At 43.0% G+C, this 5,978-nt stretch overlaps 1 pseudogene; it reads right to left on the reverse strand.

Moving 5' to 3' along the window:
* Positions 1-1,919: 1,919 nt before the first annotated feature.
* Positions 1,920-4,582, reverse strand: LOC123184802 (uncharacterized; annotated as a pseudogene).
* Between the last annotated feature and the right edge of the window lie 1,396 nt (positions 4,583-5,978).

A 5,978-nucleotide genomic window follows, 5' to 3' on the forward strand; every position in this document is an offset into this window, starting at 1 on the left:
GCAAGACCTAAGAGGTCCACACCAAGAGAGGGTTCTGGGGGAGGATGTGGGACTACTTCAAGTGGATCGAGGATGACGTGCACCGTAAGATAGAATCGGTCGTCGTCCGTGCCCGCCTACCCACCTCCCTCGAGTATTTTGAATGAATGTCGGTGGCAGCCTAGGCAGAAATGGGCGCCGCGCTCACGCCAGTTTCCAAATGCACGGTATGACGGCGCTGGTAGAGTTGCTCTTATATCTCGCCAGCACAACCCATAAAAAACCACCCTAGCTCTGCACCATATTTTGTGGTTTGGTCAAGCCAGGCCCACTCTGTGAGACCACAAGTGGTGGGGCGAAGAGAATAAAGGGCGGCAAAGAGGAGCCGTCAGGCGACAACCAAATCAAGATTTGCCATGGGGCAAGGTTTTTCCAATTAGGTGGACGGGGACGCGAGTCCGATTAGGTGGGTAGAGGATAGGGCCATCTTGTTTACGCTTCCTAGACTCCTAGTTGGAATACTGGTCATCACACACATCATCTTGATAAGAGGACCCAACTGGTTAAAATCCGGGCAAAGTGTTAAATTGGGTTAAACACGACACATCACAGCAATTTTGGGGTACAATGTGGCCGAAAATTTAAATGGGGCAAATACTATCACAAATACACAAACAGTGGGTAAAAAGTGAAATTCACCGTCTTATTAATAGTGTCCTTTTTCAACAACAAAAACACGGTATAGTTTTTCAGGTGTTAATATCTGTTATCTCTACTACTTAAAAAGAACGTAAGGTTCCCATTTCACCTCTTTTTCGTCCAACCTTCCATATATATGTCGCACTCTTTCCTTATCCTCTTTGATTTTTTCCTCCCATATTTGATTGTTCTACCATCCATTTAATTGTCTCATGTTTATTAACTTACCAAAATAATCACATATTTTGTTGGCAAGTCATTAAATTCTTACCAAATAAGTGCTTATCTCTACTACTTAAATCTCTACTACTTAAAAAGAACGTAAGGTTCCCATTTCACCTCTTTTTCGTCCAACCTTCCATATATACGTCGCACTCTTTTCTTATCCTCTTTGATTTTTTCCTCCCATATTTGATTGTTCTCCCATCCATTTAATTGTCTCATGTTTATTAACTTACCAAAATAAACACATATTTTGTTGGAAAGTCATTAAATTCTTACCAAATAAGTGCTTAACAATAAAATGGCAGAGAAATCATGGCGATTGCATACAAACATTTGGTAAGATTTTAGCGTATCAATATAATAATATACATGGATTCTCAAAAACAATAATATAGTACAATAATAGTCGTGCAGTCAGGGGCTAATCTACTAGAATGTTTATACTCCCGTTGTAACGCACGGGCAATTGTCTAGTTCTGAGAGAAAATACGTCACCGCTCACAGTTGTAGGCACACATGATTCAGAGCATGAAGTTTACTTCAGTATTCGACCTGTTGTATATGAAGTGTATTTCTTTTTCACTGCATGTGAAACACATTTCAAATTTTCAATTTTGCATTAATTTCAATATACAACTATACTAAACTTCCGAAGATAAAATAACCCTGACAAATGAACCCTACAGTCATACTGTCGGAGTGAAATAACAAAGCGTATCTCAGCTGCACCACAATTCAGGCACGACGCATCCATAATTTATTTTCTGTTCTGGTAAAAAAGCAAAGTTTACTACAGACCACACAAATGAATTAGTTTATAGTATAGGAAGAACATCCCAGCGATTTGTAGCCCATGCTACTAAAAAGGACGTCAAAAGATCCGGTGAAGCTTTGAAAGCATAATCAGTACTACATGGAGATCAAGGGTTCTTACTGCACCTTGCTAACTACATAATGGATGGTCGATCACCGACAGGATTTAATATCTAGAAGACCCCTCGTAAACTTCTGGACGTTTACATCCAGTCGTCCCCACATTCATCCAGTTCTTGTTTGGCGAGGTCCCTCATAAACTTCTGGCCACGGAGATCTGGTAGAAATATCAAAAAGTAGATGACTGTAGATTAGGACCATGTACAAAAGAACATCTTTTAATTTTACAGAATACACTTCTCATGTAATAGAATATCGATGTATACACTAAGCAGATTATATGCCCATTTATACTTATTTAGCTTTTCAGGAACACGGCAATGTGCTCTTTACATCTCAGTAAATAGCATATGAACATATAAACCAGTAAGGAAATGCTGATATTGCAAGTAAATACGAAATGGTATAGGTATGACTCACAAGCATCCCCGCTCCGACGCACATAAATATTCTCTAGTGATATACCATTTGCCCTGAACATATGTGCCAAGGTGTGGACTCTCCAATCGTCCTTTGAACATTTGATCTTCACCATTCTAAGTTCTTTGCAAGTAAATGATCTTCCCTGTAGTTTGATACATGTTTCCAATGCCTTCCTTGTGCTGAAGTTCTTTAGCACATTAACCAAATTGTCATTAAGTGTGCGATCAGATACTAAAAAACTAATAACAATGAAGTCTAGGATCAAGTAGCATACACCAAATATGTAATCACACATACCAATTTGAGTTGGAGAAAAGCGTCTTTATATTAGGTGAATGCTGTAGCAAGAAAATTAATGCATCAAAATCAGCGGCCATACACCATTCACCAAGGGACAGGGTCTTCAGGTTGCTAAAAGTTGGACACCTTCTCAATTCCCTAGTCAGAACCACCTTCATAATGCAGACAAAAGAGTATTCAGCAAAGAACGGTAGTAACTCAAATCAACTTCTCACAGTAAAAACTACATATGGATGGTTTATTCAACAGAAAAAAGATACCCATCTCGAAACAGAAGGGAAAACAACATCTATCATATAGTGATGTATTGCTAGAAGAGTAGCACGTATTGGTTTCATATCATTCATCTTTATTTTCTAGTAACTGGAGGAACATCGGCCTTAGACACTCTTATAAAAACTGAATATATATATAGCTAATCTGTTGAAAAGATACACTGTTGCAACAAAGAGAAAAACTGCAAAGTTGCAATGAGAACATAATTGATGAATAATACTCCCTTGAAGCTACAATTGATGATTAAATAAACTAGTACTGCACCAGAGCAGAAGGTCAGAAATGTGCTCATTCGACACGTGTTCTATTGGAGGGAACCCGGCATTTCATTGTGAAACATGCAGGAAAAAATGTCCCATTATAACTATGACCATGCCAAAGAAATATAAATAGAAAATAAGAGAGGAAAAAGAGAAATCAATAAAAGATGGTGATTGTTATACCTCTCCAGCATCAATTAACAACTCCAAACTCGTAGCTGTGGAAAGGCTCTCGAGCATATGATGGCCACCTAGAATGTAACTATAATTTCCACCACTGATTTTTCCATAGTTACCATCTTCACTGGAAAGCTTCCCTTACCTTTGTAGCCATACTTTGCATCATTTGCGATCTCACTGTATTCATAGGCATTGTCATCACTATCAATATTGCTATCATAATTATAATTATCCTTGTAGCGACTGTGCCCATATCTTTCTTCGGGAAAACCATATCCATATCCAAACTCGTCAAAATCACCGATGTATCCAAAATCATCATCATCACTCAAAGATGAGGCATCATGAATCATATAGTTCTCCCTCTTATCATCATTGCCATCGTCATCAGTAGTTTCATCGCAGTCATCCTTATCGCTGATGTGTTCAAATTCATTGCTCAAGAAATGGTCATCAAGTAAGATAGTGGATGTGACTAGTGACCCAAAGTTGGTAAATGACAGAACTTGGGCATACGGTGTGATGAGGCGCAGAAGTAGGAGGTTGGGAGCTGCAATGGAGAAGAGGCTAGGAGGGGCAACTGAGAATCCCGAATTGAACTTGCACTTAAGCATGATTAAGGTCCTCAAAGAGACGGACACAATCCCAGGGCCTGTGACCAAGCAATCCTTGAGATCCAGCTGTTCCAAGGATTTGCAACTAGCAGAAAGCTGTCGGAGGACACTGTCATCGAGCCTGGCGTACGACAACTTCAAGATCTTGAGGTGGCACAAAACGAAGGGCACGCCGTCCAACGACGCGACTCTCTTGTGATGCCCGGCAAGGTGAATAACCCACGCCCTGCATCGTCCTCGTTGAAGCCAGCGTCCTCGTCGCTGGGCTGTAGGCGGAGCATGTCCACGGGCGCTGACACGTCGTGGAGGAGGAAGAGGCGGTGCACAAAGTCACGGAACTCCTGCGGCGGGTCGGCGTCGTGGCTCATGTAGCGCACGCGGAGGTCGACGCAGGGCGCGGACTCCCATAGGTGGCGTCACCAGCGCGCGAGCACGCAGGTGGGAACCACCTCCCATGGCTTCAGGAACGACATGACGTGGTGCAGGAGCGCGTCCGGGAGGGCGCCGAGGCGGTCGACCCCGCCGCCGCCGGAGCCTGACGCCTGGTCGGTGCGGCGGCACGGCCCCCGACGCTGGGTGGTTGCCCCGCGCATTTCGTCGAGCAGATGGCCTGCGCATAGGTTCAGGGTCGCCCGACGTAAAGATTATGCAGGGAAATCCATGGAGGGATGCGCTTATGGGGAAGGGGATCAAACTTAGGAGAGATCCGACGAAATGGTGTTGAGTTCTTGCCGCTTTTGAAACGAAAACTCAAATTTTTCGGGATAGAGGCGATAGTTAGGGCGTAAATCATGTCTTGTTCCAATGGGCCTTTGGCCCCGTTATTTAGGGCGTAAACGGATTAGGTGTCAATGGGCCTTTGGCCCAGTTAGTTAGGACATAGACGGACTAGATGCATTGGATATACGCTGAAAAGTTTCTAAAACAAAAGGATATACACTCAAAATATTCTGGGGAAAAAAGATATACGCTAAAAAATGTAGATTGGATATATTCTCAAAAAGAAAATAAAAATATGCAAATTAGGATGGTGCCTTCCTAATTTTGGTATTCATATTTTTCAACAGCGATTGGATGCATACACCTAACCTTTGTGTAGTTCTTTTTAGACCTATGTGTAGTTAGGATTTGCACATAACTAACACCAACGAACACAACCATCAATGGCAATAATTGAGAGACTCCATTTCTAGGACAAGTATTTCCGGACGGAGGGAGTACTCTGGACCACATGTACCACTTCACCTCCTCTCACAACTACCCAGGTGATTAGGGTATCTCTGCCTCCCGTCAATGTCGCCGTTGGTCCACCTCGTCTTTTGTGACCTTAGGGCCATGGAGACATGGTGGGTATCGACCCTTGCTGGTGGGAGGCTTCCTACCCAATTTTAGGTGTTTTTAGGTCGATTGGGGTTTGTGTCCTTCTCGGTAAGGCGGGGCGGCGGCTCATTGCGGATGGAATAAAGTCCTCATGCATAGACCTCATTTTCGGCAGTGTGTCTAATGTCGTCGAAGGGCATGTGGAGATGTGTCTCCAAAAAATCTTGTACGATTCGGTCAATGTTCCTCATCGATGAATCTTTGTGGATCCAATCTTTCGTTTCTGTGACTATGGTTTGGATCCTCCCCATCTATGCTTCTACTCATCGGCGACAGTTGTTCTTCTGGTGTGTTGGCCTTGTGGCGCCTTAGCACGACGACTTCTTGACTGTCTATCACAATACAAAATTCCCTGCTGCAGTGACGGGGAGGTGTTGATTGTGGCCTACTTCGGCTCATGACACACGATGAATAGATTGGAAGCCACCCCCCCCCTTAAAAAAAATTTAGCTACGCACACACGAAGAATCACACCAGCAAATAGTAAAGTCATACAAGACCGAAGTTATGCATTGGTGGAGTAAAAAACCTCCGTAATGTTGAAAACAATGATTAACAAACTCCAACAACGACCATATCCGCAACAACCATGCCTTGAAATCACAAGTAAATGAGAAATGTTTTCCAATAGCAATGCCTTCAGGAAGGGAACGACGCTCAAGCGCCATGGTCGCCAGATCCAACTGCCGAAGGCCAGATCATGGATTTT

Source organism: Triticum aestivum, chromosome 2A, assembly GCF_018294505.1.
Source record: "Triticum aestivum cultivar Chinese Spring chromosome 2A, IWGSC CS RefSeq v2.1, whole genome shotgun sequence".
In the NCBI taxonomy this organism is placed as follows: domain Eukaryota; kingdom Viridiplantae; phylum Streptophyta; class Magnoliopsida; order Poales; family Poaceae; genus Triticum; species Triticum aestivum.